This window comes from Ambystoma mexicanum, chromosome 6q, assembly GCF_040938575.1.
Source record: "Ambystoma mexicanum isolate Mex_15411 chromosome 6q, UKY_AmexF1_1, whole genome shotgun sequence".
In the NCBI taxonomy this organism is placed as follows: Eukaryota; Metazoa; Chordata; class Amphibia; order Caudata; family Ambystomatidae; genus Ambystoma; species Ambystoma mexicanum.
The window spans coordinates 1,687,928,186-1,687,943,243 of NC_090937.1; the positions used below are offsets into that span (position 1 = coordinate 1,687,928,186).

Here is a 15,058-nt window from a genome sequence, read left to right on the forward strand (position 1 = left end):
CTGGCTATTTAGTGCCTGTTCTTTTCCTGACCATGCCCTGCTAATTAGTGCCTCTTCTCAGAGAATGCTTTTTTAATTAGAGTCTCTTGACGGAACATGCCTGGCTAATTAGTGCCTCTTTTTCTGCCTGAACATGCCTGGCTAATGACTGCCTCTTCTTTGCCTGAACATGCCTTGCTAATTAGTGCCTCTTCTTTGCCTGAACATGCCTTGCTAATTGGTGCCTGTTCTTTGCTTGAACATGCCTGGCTAATAAGTGCCTCTTCTTTGCCTGAACATGCCTTGCTAATTAGTGCCTCTTCTTTGCCTGAACATGCCTTGCTAATTAGCGCCTCTTCTTTGCCTGAACATGCCTTGCTAATTAGTGCCTCTTCTTTGCCTGAACATGCCTTGCTAATTAGCGCCTCTTCTTTGTCTGAACATGCCTGGCTAATTAGTGCCTCTTCTTTGCCTGCACATGTCTGGCTACTTAGTGCCTCTTCTTTGCCTGAACATGCCCTGCTAATTAGTGCCTGTTCTTTGCCTGAGCATGCCTGGCTAATTAGTGCCTGTTCTTTGCCTGCACATGCCTGGCTAATTAGTGCCTCTTCTTTGCCTGCACATGCCTGGCTAATTAGTGCCTCTTCTTTGCCTGCACATGCCCTGCTAATTAGTGCCTCTTCTTTGCCTGAGCATGCCTTGCTAATTAGTGCCTCTTCTTTGCCTGCACATGCCCTGCTAATTAGTGCCTGTTCTTTGCCTGGCCGTGCCTTGCTAATTAGTGCCTCTTCTTTGCCTGCACATGCCTTGCAGATAAAGGTCTCTGCTCTGTGCATGCCTTTCCCTTGCTGCTGCCTGATTTGGTGCTGTTCATATTTTCTTTCTGCGCATGCTCGCGTGATTAGTGTCTCCGCACTGCGCATGCCCGCTTTTCGGCTCTGCGCTCGGCTCTCCCCCGAGGATCGATAGCTCTGCCATCTGCAGCCTCCCTGTGGATGTGCACTTATGTGTCTTGATCTTCATCCCTCCTCCTCCTCCTCCTCCTTACAATCTATGACGGAATAATGACAGCATAAGATGCTGCAGGTGAGGAGCAGGGCCTCACCTCTGCCTCCCTTTTTGCACCTTCTGCCCATCCTTTCTCCTGTGCATGTGGGGGGGAGGGGCTGGGGGTAGTGGGGGCATAAGCTGCTGCAGGTGAGGGGCAGGACCTCACCTCTGCCCCCCTTTATGCACCTTCTGCCCATCCTTTCTCCTGTGCATGTGGGGGGGAGGGGCTGGGGGTAGTGGGGGCATAAGCTGCTGCAGGTGAGGGGCAGGACCTCACCTCTGCCCCCCTTTATGCACCTTCTGCCCATCCTTTCTCCTGTGCATGTGGGGGGGAGGGGCTGGGGGTAGTGGGGGCATAAGCTGCTGCAGGTGAGGGGCAGGGCCTCACCTCTGCCCCCCTTTTTGCACCTTCTGCCCATCCTTTCTCCTGTGCATGTGGGGGGGAGGGGCTGGGGGTAGTGGGGGCATAAGCTGCTGCAGGTGAGGGGCAGGGCCTCACCTCTGCCCCCCCTTTATGCACCTTCTGCCCATCCTTTCTCCTGTGCATGTGGTGGGGGGAGAGCCTGGGGTAGTGGGGTGAGTCCCCCTCCCCCCCTTGACTTTCCATTATAGCTCCTCTCTTGGTGTCTTTTAAGCGCTTGGAGAATCTAAATCACTTCATTCTTGTTAAAGATGAATTAATAATCTAATGTCTGCTTTCTCCAGCCCTGAATACTTTATTGGTGTGTCACGTGATCAGCAAATGTGGGAAGCACAGGCTGCAAAGGTGAGTAACTGCTGTGGCTTCAGCCTCTGCACAGGGTGTTCTTTGCTTCTGTGTTCCCCCTTTTCTCTCCTTCTGCCCTTCCCCCTTTCATCTCCTCCTGCCCCTTGCTCCTTTTCCACCTTTCCTCTCCTATCCTCTCCTCCTGCCCCTTTCCCCCTTTCCTCTCCTCCTGCGCCTTTCCCTCTTTCCTCTCCTCCCGCCCTCTCCTGGAATTGGTGTCCATGGCCTGCGGATCCCTGATTTGGGGTCCTGGTGTGGGATCTGTGTTGAACCTCTTGGTCACTGGTTCAATTCCTTGCAAGTCCACTCAGCCCTCCATCCATCCATACCACTGAGAGTGACATAATTAAGCACCACTGAGTTGTGTAACCATGGAAACCTGTTATCTGTTTATAACCCCTTGATACCCAGTCGAATTGAAAGTGAACTCTACAAATACACCTATTATGTTACGTTAATGCCTTCCTCTGTGTCTTCCTATTGGGCTCCGCAGTGTGCTCTGTTGGACACAAAAAAAATCCCCTACATGCAGAGCTTAGTAATTATTTTTTGTTACTTTTTTTCAGGAAACCCCACTCACTTTCCATTTATTCTGCTCGTCATTTCATCGTGAAGAATCTCCTGCAGGGTTGCATCATCACTCTGATACTGAAGCTCTGTTGCTGCGTCCACACCTGGTGAGTTGTGGCTGTTTGGTAGTGGATGAAGGTGTTCATTTTGGACAGTGCGAGAAGACTTTGGGGTTTGTGGGAGACAGCAGGGTAGTCCTCTGGGTGAAATGAGCAGGGATTCTGGGTTTTACCCCGACCAATTTCCCGAGGAACACCTGATGAATGCCTTGCACTGCCCTCGACTGGCAGTAGTCCCAGCAGACCACAGTGTAGAGCACCTGAGCATGTTAGGTTACGGTCTGGGGCATCTCTCTGCTAATCAACAGACTCAGGAAGGGAAAATGGTTGACCCGTGTCCTCACATTTTAAGCTGCCCTCCCAATGCACCTTAAGTTCTTGCCTCCCATAAGTGATTAGCAGATTATCGTAATGTCTGAGTTTCCACGCGGACCCTTTTCCTCATTTGTCATCTTGAAGATGCTTGGTTTGCTCTTCATGGAGTGCAATGTATCGGAGAGAGGAGAGAGGCAGAGGCATCGGAGCTAGAGAAATTAATGGGACATGTCTGGAAATGGCCAGGGGTAGGAGTGCAGGGTTGTAGGATGTTTTACCTTGTAAGGCCTACTCCCTCCTAACCCGACTAGCCGGCCTCCTCTCTAAATTTGCCTTCCACCTTACACTACACACACACCAAACCCGCAGCCCCACAGAAGGCCTCAACAGGCCTAGCTGTTAGCACATCAAAACTAACCGAGTCAGGACCAAGCTCTCCTCTTTAGAGCCCTGTCGCACTGCCCCACATCAGCGGCTAACGGACCCAAAGTGCTGTAGTCCACCACATGTTGGACCCGTCCCTATAGATAGCATACTCCCAAGTTTGTTATGCCAAATCCACAGAAAGCAGATTGGCACTCAAGAACTGGGTACTGCAGACCTGCACACAACACCACACAAGGTTTTGCATCTGCCTTTCCCACTGTCCCACTAATGAACCCCACCCCTTTTCCCTTACAGAGCCACGCACAGCACAACCACCAATATTGTCAGACAGGCGCTATACAAGACCACTTACATTAATTCTGGGGAATTGTAAGTCATGTGTAATGTTGCTAGACATTTTATCACAACTCTTTGCTGAATGGGGGAGTGAGGTTGTACAGGGGAATTAAATGGGCACATTACTAGATATGAGTGGAGTCGATTGCTGTCCTTCAAAATCACCTTGGTAAGGAGAGCTTGATGTTAAAGCCATGATGAGGAACACATGTGGTGATTGTGAAACGTTTCTCCTTACAATAGTCTCCTTGCCAGAATTCTATACCATCACCTGTCTGGCAGCCACTACTTTCCCTCAACACTCGCTCGCTATTTAGCGGTGGAGAGAATGGGAAGTAGCGCCAGGATTTAGCTGCGGATCCGTATCATTATATTTTGGGTCCAGACATTGGACTGCCTCTATTGCATGTATGATTGTCAGAGGGATTGCTTCTCTTAGGTCAGCCCTGAATCGCTGTGAGATGGTTCTCTATGACGTTTTGGGATTGTTTTGTGCATTCGGTATGTTTGCACTCACACTTAGGAGCTTGTTTTTTGCCACAAAAATATCACCAGCGCCATTGCTACAGAGAAGAGAGAGTGTGAAGGGTGCCAGAAAGCTGATTTTGTGGTTGGATTGACAACTGCAAATGCTGTGGCATAATTGTCTGACATGGCTTTCTCCTTATCAGGAGAGCTGTACCATGGGGGTCATTACGACCTGGGCGCAAAGGGATACCGGGCACCGGTAATGACACCGGTGCTGGTAATCCCTTTGCGCCCTATTCCGAGGTCCCTTTGCGGCCCCGTCCTTAACGCCTGGTCTGACCAGGCGTTATGTACAGGACCCGCAAAGGGATACCGGGGTCAATGTCGGTACCGCAAATTGCGATACTGTTATTGACGCCTTCCCATTGAGCCCTATGGGGGCTCAAATGGAAATGGGGAATGGACTTACAGGTCCTGCAAAGGTCAGAATAGACCGGTAAGTCCCCATACCACCAAGTCGGTGGCGGTATCGGTATTGGTGCTAGTCATGGCGCTAATAGCGCCATGACTCGCACCAACCTCGGAATGAGGGCCCATGTCTTTGTCACTTTCGAAGCCGGGGCAATGGAGTGATCTTTCTTTTTGTAGCCAGAGGGAGTTTGTGGGGGAATTCAGCCTACTGTGTGTGGTACCTGTGCTATGGACCCCCAAAATTATCCATAACCTGATCCGGTCCAAATACACCACGGACCCCATTGAAGACTTGCCAGCGCCACAGTCACCCATGTGTGGGAGAATGCAGCATCAGAAGTACTTTTGAGCATTCACAAAGACACTTCCTGGTTGGCATTCAGAGTGCACTACATGTGCACTCATTCACCTGTAGACAGGGTCTCTACCCACACATGACCTGCCTAAGGAGGTGCCCAGCAGAATAAATACCACCTGTTCTGAGGATGCCCATTTGCCAGTACACTGTGGCGAACCCTGTTCACTGAACTGATGTATGGACTATTGCCGCAGACCCACACGGTGGAGGCAATCCAGGACTGCTGGTAGTTCCTCTGCTACATAAAGGACATACTTTTGTTCGCCAGAACCCCCCGGGTTCTGAATGGGGAGTTGGTGACTATGTACCCCTCACCCAAGGTAAATTGACACTGCCCTTCTTCTTTGAAGGGGAAATGTAAACCTCCCTCAATGGGCCTCATTTCGGGTCTGGCGGTAACCCTGATACCGGCGGGTTGCCACCAGATCCGAAATAATTACTGGTACCTGAATTCTCAGTAACACCAGTGTGTTACATCCCCGGCAGTCTCACCGTTTGCAGAAACGGCTCCAGGTGGAGAGCGTATAAGAGCGGAGACAACGGGCAGCCCTGCTTAGTCCCCCTTTCTATACATACCGGCAGTGAAATTTGGCCATTTACTGCTAAGCGTATCATGGGGTCACTGTAATTTGCCTTTACTCACTTCAGGAAGCCCGGACCGAAAACCATTTTACCCATAGCCTCAAACAAAAACCCCTACTCCACGCGATCAAAGGCCTTCTCGGCATCAATCCCCAAAAGCAGGGCTGGTAGATTCTTTCTCTGAGCCTTTTCCACTAAATGAGCCAATCGCCTAACATTATCGGAAGTTTGTCTGCCCTTTATAAAACCCGCCTAGTCCCAGTTTATTAGTTTGGGGAGGATCCCCTCGAGACGATTGGCTAGGATCTTGGTGTGGATTTTAGCATCAACATTAATCAACGCAACGGGCGGTAAGATGCGCAGTTAGTCGGGTCTTTACCCTTTTTGTGGATGAGTATGACTTAAGCTTCATTCATGGAATCAGGGAGATGCCCTGTGGAGCCAATAGAATTGAACAATTTAGTGAGGATGGGGTTCAGGACCTCTTTATGTGTTTTGTAGAATTCAGACATGAACCCATCCGGACACGGGGCTTTGCTGGAGGGCATGTTGTTGATCACTCTGCGAACTTCATCCATGGTAATCTCAACCTCCAGCGCATCCCTATCGGCTTGCGAAATCTGACGACACCCCGACAATCGGATGTATGTCTCCTGCTCCGCGCGTGATGGAGCATCCGACCTGTAGAGGGCCGTGAAAAACATACAAAACTCCCTCTCTATATATCAGAGTTCCTAGTGAGAAGGGTTCCTCCCTCGCCTTTTATTTTTAGGATTGTTGTATCCCCTGACTCCTTCTGAAGTTTTCTGGCTAATAAACGGTCGGCCTTGTTGCCCTTAATATAGAACTTTTGACGTAGCTTGAGGAGTGTGCGTTCTGCAGCTCTGGTCTGAAGTAGGTTAAGCTGACCTCTCACTGCTCTAAATTCCCTTCAAACGGCAGCAGATGTCTTACTCCCCATATGGGACATCACCTCTTTAAGTCTGAGTTCAGGTTTTTGCTCCTCTAGGCGCAGCTCCCATTCCCTTCTTGCTTTTATGGCTATAATCCTACCCCTGATCGTAGCTTTAAGGGCGTCCCACCAAATTTGGGGGGTTGTGTCCTCCCATTTATTATAGCCGGTGTACTCTGCTACCTGCTCCTCAACCTCCTGAACCAGGGTGGGATCCCTGAATAGCAAGACTGGATACCTCCATTTGCAAATACCCACAGGGCTTTTCGGAGTGGAGAGCTTAAAGGTGAGTGGGGCATGATCCCCAAGGGCGATCGCCCCTATCTCTAACGCAAGAGCTCTTCCCATCAATGGTTTTGAAACCCAGACATAATCTATCCTCGAATGCAAACTATGCGTATGCGAGTAAAAGGTGAAACCCGCAGCATCCCCATAGAGTTCCCGCAAGACATCGACCAGGGCCAAATCACGCATTTTCCGCATCAAGTCTCCAGATGGTCCCGCCTGTGGTTCCCAAGAGGTGGAGCTCCTATCTTTAGAAGGGTCCCATGCTAAATTAAAGTCTCCCAACAGGAGAATATTAGCCCTGGCAAATTTCCCAAGGCGGCCAAGAATATTTTGTATGTAGGCATCCTGAGCTTGGTTAGGGGCATATAGTATTGCTATCGTGAAAGTGTCCACCTTCCCCTCCAGAATCAGGGCTAGATATCTACCACAGTTGTCTTTTTGCATGGCGCTGATAGTGAGATCAAGCCCATCTCTCAGGGCTATTAAAACCCCCCCTCTTATGTGGTTGTGTGGCCTGGAATAGCTGAGAATAGTCCCGAAATGTAATCCTATGAGTGTCCCTAGTATGTACATGGGTCTCCTGAAGGGCCACTACATGTGGTTGTTCGCACTTAAGAAACCTCTCCACCCTCATCCTTTTAACCTGGAAATTAAGGCCATTCACATTTAGTGAAAGGCACTTCAAAAAGTCGGTGCTAGCCATATCACAAGTTTGGCGAAATCTTGCTGCCCCCCTCGGGGCCCCAAAGTACTCCATCGTTTACCACCTGAAAGAACTCTTCCACCATAGGACACAAGACAGGCTCCCAATACCCGACCCCTGGATCCCTCCCCTTTCCCCCCCAAACCAGGCGAGTTCGGCTGGCACCAAGCCCCCCTCATGACCATTTCCCGTCAATCCCATTCCAAGTACCCGCCCCTCCTCCCTCCCTGGTGCTCAAACACCACAAATATGCTGCCCGACAAATGTTACAGAAAAGCTTAGACTGACGCCCTCCCCGGACTCAACTTTGATGGCCACATAGCTTTTCAGGTGCATATGTGTCCGTGGGGGGCATCCGAAGGACCCTTCGCTGTGTCAGTGCTAATGTCCCTCCTGGGAACCAGGCACATGGTTTTCTTCTTTCCCTGATTGGGTTTAGCAGTGGACCATTCCCAAGGTCTACGCTCGGTAGACTGTGCCTCCTGCGGTGCCGAGAGGGACAGCGACTGCCCCTCCAGACCAAGAAAGGCCAGACTCTGATCACAGGTCGTGATTTTATGTTGGGATCCTTGCCAAGTGAATGACAGACCAAACGGGTGGGCCCATTTGTACCGAATTTGCTGCAAACGTAGAAAGGACAGGACCGGGCCCATCCTTCTCCTTTTAATTAACGTAATCCGCGCCAGGTCTTGGTACAGAGCTATTTCGTGACCATTGTGGGTGATGCGCGTGGCCCTTCTCACCTTTTCCAAAATCTTCTTCAGCGCATAAATGTGGACCACCACTAGCACATCACGTAGACGAGAACCTGGCTCCGGACTGTGTGGGCCACCCGATGGACTCTGTCAAACTGCATGTCTGTGACCAGGTCAGAGTCTAGCAGGTCGCCGAAGATCTCTTTCAAAGTTGGGGATAGCTCCTGGTCAGTGACGCTCTCTGGAAGGGATTTAACCCTAATGTTCGACCTCCTAGACCTGTTCTCCAGATCCTCCGCTTGTAGCTCCAGGTCCAGGTTCTGAGTGGCTGTCGCCAGAGTTTCTAGGAGAATGTCCACTTTCCTTGCGTCCTCGGTCAGCTCTTGGATGGCTTGCTCATTGATATCCACCCTCTCTTCTACTTTGTTAATATCTCTTTTGATATCTCTGAGGGCTTCTGCCAGGTCTTCACGGAGCTTGTCCATCTGTAGCTGGCCCGCTGTTGTGATCTTCTCCACTAGGTCTGTCATGAAACACGTTAGCATAGCCTGAGTAACTGGTCCGTCGTGGTCTCCCTGGGCAACCCGGGGCACATTTTCCTCCGTGGATGTGGCTGTTTCCTGGCCGGATGTCATCTCTGGGTCTTTTACCCAAAGTTTTGTGAGGGCGCCTCCGTTGGTCGCCTGGGGCCTCTTCCTTGGGCTGGATTCTCTTTCTCCCTATTTCTGGACATCTCAATACTGGTCCAATATGCGTGACAAATGACTAGTACATCAGGGTCCTATCTCAGGGGCCAGCGGGGCCTCCCAACCGTAGGCTTGATCGATGCTGCAGGATTCCTCTCCTCCTACGGTGCTTCTCCAAAAGGGGGGGGTGCCGCCGCCACTGATCCGGTCTGGACACGCCAAGCTGCGCGTACCTCGGCGCTAGCTGGGACCCGGTCCCGTGTATACTCCCAGAATCAAGGTTCAGCGCCTGGGCTCAATGCAGTTCTCCGGGGCCCCGCTCGGGGGACCATGTATCCCAATTTCTTCACCGGGCCCCCCCCAACCACTCGGGCCTCTGCTAAGGCTACTATAGATAAATCTGCGGCCCCAGGCTTACCGCCGTCCCCTTTATCACCGCTCTTCCAGGGAGGGGGGCCCTCTTACCTCCCGCGGGCACCCCTGAGCGGTGATCAAAAGTGGTCCAGGGGCCGGGGAATCGCTCTCTTCCCCGCCCGCCTCGGACATCACCCAAAATGGTCCACTCTCCTCAGGCCCCAGGCCACCCCTGTACCTCCACTGGCGGATCGTCCTCCTCCGGCCGCCAGGATCCGAGCCGGGGCCGTGCACCCCCACCACCGTCAGGGCCCCAAGAGCCCGTCAGCTACTCGCGGGGCCCACCGCAGGAGTCCATCCACCCCGCCTCAGGGTCCGGCGGGTCTCTCCACCTCCTCCAGCCTTCGACCAAGGACCCGAGCGGCGTCACCGGAGCACCGCCCACAGCGCGTCGCTGCCCTGACACCGGGGTGGTTCTCCTGGGCTAAATGCAGAATTGCCGCTGCTATGAGCCCCCGCCGCCAACCCAAAATGCCAGGGAGGGCCGTAAGTGGGGCGGGCAGAGGAGTTGCCGTTACCAGATCAGGAGCTCGGGGCGCAACGTCCGCCTCCCTACGCAGCCATCTTGGAATCCCAAAACCTTTGTTTCTATGGGGTTGGAGACACTCCTACTTTGCCCTATAGCTAAGATGGAACTAGTCCCGACCATCAAATAATAAATAAAACAGTCCTAATTGAGTCTGTCAAATCAAAATGTCCTATACTAACAAAGACCGAATGCCTGCCCTATATCTTGTACAAAAAGTATAAAAAGGGGAATATGTATGCAAAGGAAAGTCAGTGTTCAAATATAAAGAATAGATGTGGGTGGGTCAGCTCTCCTCCCCACATTGGACAGCACGGAGTAAGGCGGTTCCTGTAGGCAAGATGACACACTCTGGCTCTTAAAAAAGGCAGTTCAAGACGTGGATCTAGGGCCGCCTGGTTTTCCATGTTAAAGTCTTACTTTCCAATTTCCAAAACACAGTTCACCAAAAAGTTCATGTTGGTCCCCCTCTGTCGGGCTCAGACCTTTCACAGCAAAGGTTCACATCAGTCTCCCTCAGTCAGGCTCAGACCTTTCAAAGCAAAGGTTTACATCGGTCTCCCTCAGGTCAGGCTCAGTCCTCTCAAAGCAAAACAAAACACTTGCAGGGGTTCCCTACCCCAAGCTTAATTCACCTCTTTTAGGGGTTCCCTTCCCCTAAGTTATTACACCTTCGGTCTCCATCATCGGGCTTGGACCGTTTCCTGACGTTGAAGACTTTTGAATGTTATGTTATTGTTATGTTATTTGGCATTTATATAGCGCTCTATATATCATTGGTATGGCCTCTGAGCGCTTGTGGGTTGAACGCCCTCGGGGACTGTAGTCCAAGTCATTCGAGAGAGTAGTGTATTATAGGGTGCTTGGGTGCACTCAATATGTGAGCCGCTGATGCGATTGTCTGATGGTAGCTGCATCCTAACATTAGGTGTGGTGGTATTGAGAGATCAGTTGAATGTGTGCAGTCTGGTGGTTGGTCTCTGAGATTGCAAACTGGGCCTGTGTAGGACGCTTATGTGAGCAGCTAGGCTTTTTTTTTCCTTTTTCATGGGATATGGCTGCGTTCTAGCAGGATGTTGAGGTGCTCATGGTTTATTGTTCTTATGTGAGAAGCTAGGCCGAAATTGATCGAGGGGTATAACTGCACTCTACTGTGTGTTGGTGTAGGATAGAGAGTAAGCATAGTGATAGGATAGGTGAGTATCCGGAGTGGATGTTTAGTTCTTACAAGCCCACTGTTCCGGATTATATTCACGCATTTTGTGATAGCTGTAGTCGGAGGGAGATGGCACAGGAGGCAGCTAGGGATGTGTAGTAGACTCACATTGACATTGAAGTCTTGGCCCATGGTGTTGTGGGGTTTCAGTGGCCCTAGGTCACCTTAATCAGGTTTTTGGAGCTTTTTTGGAAGGCTGTGTAGTCTTGGATGCGTCGAATGTGTGGGGGAGTGAGTTCCACAGAGTTGGAGCCAAGGTTGAGAAGGTGCATGCTCCAATCCTGGCTGAATTGGAGGTTGGAATCACTGGCAGGGGGGCAGTGCTTGATCTTCGGTTGCATGATGGGAGGTAGGTTATAATCTTCTCTTTTAGGTACGTTTGGCCAGACTTGTGCACTGTTCGGTGGGTAATGCATAGTGTTAGGGAGAATTCTCAGTTATGTGCTAATTCCCTTCTACCTTAGAGACCCCCATCTCTTTTGCTGGACTTTAGAACTTTTAATTTTTATCCGGGAGAGAGTACAACCTTTTTCTCACTCTCTCATGTATTTTTATTTGATTTAAACACTATTTCCTTTGGTTTCGGAGTCTGACAAACTCCATAGGCATAATCTCTTTACATTGTGACACACAGCACCTTCAAAGCAGTGGCACAGGGAAGTCTTTCAGATTTCCCAAAGGTTTAAATACCTGTCTCTTGGATAACTACTTTTTCTAAAAGTAGTGAAGTGGAATGGACTTTACTTGCATTTGTGACTTTCTAGACCCAGCGCACACTATCTTACCATAGGGTGCTGGAGGGGTTACTTAGTATCCCCTTTGTCTAGTTTCTCATGTAACATTTTTATTTTACCCTTTTTACAATTAATGGCTGGGGGCAGTGGTTTACTTTTTACTACCATTGAGTGTTTCTACCGCAGGCTGCAGTAAAGCACCCATGGTTGCCCATTTTGTTAAAATGGGCCTGGTCTTCTTTTTTCGCCATTTCTTGTTGTAAATGTCCTTCTAGAGATTTACTCTGCACGCCAAACCAGATTTGGTCCCTTTGTTCATTTTGTCTTTGGCGGGATTCACTGGTGAAGCCTGCCTCTGGCTGCAGCGTGTCTGGCAGGGCACGAAGCGAGGGAGGTCCCCGAAACTCTCTGTGCTTAGTCTTCTTGGTGACAGGAATGCACCCAAAGGGGATTGGCTGGCTGGTTGTCCTTGGAGGACAGCCACCCTGCTGTGTGATTGACAGCTAGGCTGAGAATGAATGGGAGAAACATGCATAAAAAGCGAGGTCTTTTGCTTGGAAGGCAGAGTCAACCACTGGAGGAAGAAGAACTTGGAAGAGATGCTTGCTGCAACTCCTGGACCGTTGGTTTGCCCAGTGAAGCCCTGCTGCAGTGCTGCAGTTCCGAATTCTCCTCGACTAGAGAAGCCCTGCAAAGGACGACTCCTCCCCTTGGGTTGGTGGGACCAATCGACCCCAAGATGAACTCATGTGGAAATCCTCTCGGAGCTGGCTGTACTTCCATTGCTGCTGCAGGAATCGATTGCCAGGGAGAGGAACACCGGAATTGATTGTGTCTTCTTTAAGTTGGACCTGAGCTCCAGGAAGATCCTCCGGACTCCCCTGAAGCAGGACTAACCGACCAAGCCTGAGACACCTCACCAGAGTGCTGGACCTCAGATGCGAGTAAAGTCCATTAAGGTATACGAAAACCACTGTGGTGCTACTCCCGAGAAGCTGAAACCTCAAAGTGCCGCTGATCTGAAGTTTGCCCATTGCTGCCGCCGACCTTCAAATCGTAGTGCAGGAGTCCCTAGACGTCCTGCCTCTTGTCCCCATAACTGAGGCCCAGGAACAACAGGATCTGCCATACTACAACAGGAACAGAAGCCAGCTGGAACCAATTTCTTCAGACCTAAGGTACTGTAAACTAAGGGGTACCTACCTCTTGCTGTGCAACTTGCTAGGTCTCTCTTGAGACTTGCCTTTGTTACCTTTTGCAGAGTTTCTTGCAGCTTTGCCCATCACAAGCCTCCCAGCTTGTGGCCCAACAGTGATTACTTTTTCAACAAAAACTCTCTATAAAATTATGCAAGACTTTTTACTTACCTTCAAGAAGATCTTCAGCTCCCCTAGACTTTGCTCAATTAACATTGGCTGCCCTGGCTCCCTGAGAGACTCTTCTTAACTCTGACTTCGTGTTTTGATCTGTCCCTCCAAAAAGTCATACATTCTGTACTTGTGTAGCTGGGATAGGGTTAATATGCATTGCTTTAGGTGGTTCAAAAGTACTTACCAGTTTGAGATAGGTGTTAACTATTGTTTCTCCCTCTAACCTTTTTCCCTTTTGACACCAAACTCATTATTGCTCTAAATGTACCAGTGATATATCAATGTCCACAGTGTCCTAGTTATTTAATTCACCTGAGGGTGTAGGAAGTGTCTGTGCCATCCCAAAAGGGTATCTACTGATTTATTGAAACTGAGAGTGTGTATTTTTGAAGTATATTTAAGTGTTACATATTTGCTCCCTTCTAAAGTAGTCTTATTCAAACTGACTGTAAAATAATTGTTTAACCAAGAAACCTTGAGTTATACGTTTTATTTGGATACTTGTCACTGTGCAACTCTATGTTGCAACCCTACAGCTCGCATTGACCCCTCTTGAGATAAGCCTGGCTGCTCAGTCACTCTACCAACTTCTGTAGTACATGCTTATACCAAAGGTTGGGTTAACTATTGCCAAGAGGACAAGACTGGTGCATTCTCCCACAGGGTCCTGCATACAATCTTGCCTAACACATAGGGTTTTGAAGGTGGTCCTTCATCCTAGAGGGAGCCAGTGAAGGGTGCGGAGAGCGGGGTGATGTGGTCTCTGTGTCCCAGGGTGAGAAGGAGTTTGGCAGCAGTATGTTGGGTTCTTTGGAATTTAAGTTGGTATGCCAGTGCTCCTAGGTACAAGGAGCTGGCATAGTCCAGTCTCAACATAATGGACATAACAGCTGTGTGTCTGTTGGGCTAGGTGAGGTAAGAGAAAATGCGTCTAAGGAGATTGAGGTGGTAGCGACAGGATTTTGATAAATTATTGATCTGACAGGAGATGGTTAGGTTTGAGTCCATAGTGCAGCCAAGGTCTTTGACTATTTTGGTGGGGTGCCAAGGGAGGTGGGCCATGGCAGTGGTTGCGCGAGAAGGGCAGAATTGCCGCACACCATCATTTTATTTTTATCTGGGTTCAGAAGGAGGTGGTTTCTTGTCATCCATCGATCAATATCACTGAGGCAAGCTTCAAGGTCGGGACGTGGGTTGGTGCTAGTTTTGGGAATTGTTAGGATAATTTGGGTATCGTCTGCGTAGTTTTAACAGGAGAGGTTGTGCACGCGGATGATTCCTGGCAGAGTGGTAAAATAGAGGTTGTAAAGGAGAGCAGAGAGGCAGGCACCTTGGGGTACCCCAGTGTTCATGGCGCAAGCAGTTGAGACAAAAGGGGAGAGGAAAGCGATTGTGCAATTGTGCAAATGTGCATGGCTTTTTTCTACAGACCTCCGTTGGACCCCTTCGACTTTCCAGCTTTTAACTCGCACTTCTGTGTTATTTGCCACAGTGCTTGCTGGTCTGGGTAGTTCACTGTATTATGCACCAAAGTTCAACGTTCACCTTTTTACTCTCCCCTTTTCTCTGGATCAATTTCAATCACCTCACTTTTACAGTTCATTCACTTTACCGTTACAAACTTTTCACCTTTCACAGAGACTTTCGAGTGGGCTATATCCTTTCACCAGACCACTCCATTGCTCAGTATCCCTGGTTTACCAGCTATCGTTACTTCAAGGTTCATTCGCAGGTCTGTCTTCCTTCGTGTCTCATACACACACATGCAGCTTTCAACTGTGCAATATAATGTTGCCACTTTAATCTTTCTTTAGCACACACCGGCCTCTCACATTGCTTGCCAACTCACCAGCTGTGTCCGTTTCTTTCTTGTCTTTACTGTCTTCCAGTTACGAATCAAGGTTAGTACCAAATGTTTAGCCTCGCCTCCCTAACTCTGCCGTTCACCCAGGAGGGTCGCTGGATTCCTTGAAACACAATGTAGCCTTCTTGTTTTGGATTCAGCCTTCTCCACGTGTCTATTGCAGCCTTTTGGAGTCAACAACCTCCAGCAGGGAACTCTTGAAGTTTTCCACCCTTGGCTCACGTCCCTCAGTCCGTTGCTCCACTCTAGAATGTTTGCCTTTGCCCCGA

At 49.8% G+C, this 15,058-nt stretch overlaps 1 protein-coding gene across 1 annotated transcript in view; it reads left to right on the forward strand.

Annotated features, from left to right (window-relative positions):
- Positions 1–944: 944 nt before the first annotated feature.
- The window catches only part of LOC138517067 (zinc finger protein 268-like), a 214,341-nt gene continuing 200,227 nt past the window's right edge, over positions 945–15,058 (forward strand). Inside the window, exons 1-3 of the mRNA XM_069632576.1 lie at positions 945–1,065; positions 1,735–1,795; positions 2,362–2,472. The gene's annotated coding sequence lies outside the window, so the exon portion shown is untranslated. The remainder of the gene's footprint in view (positions 1,066–1,734; positions 1,796–2,361; positions 2,473–15,058) is intronic.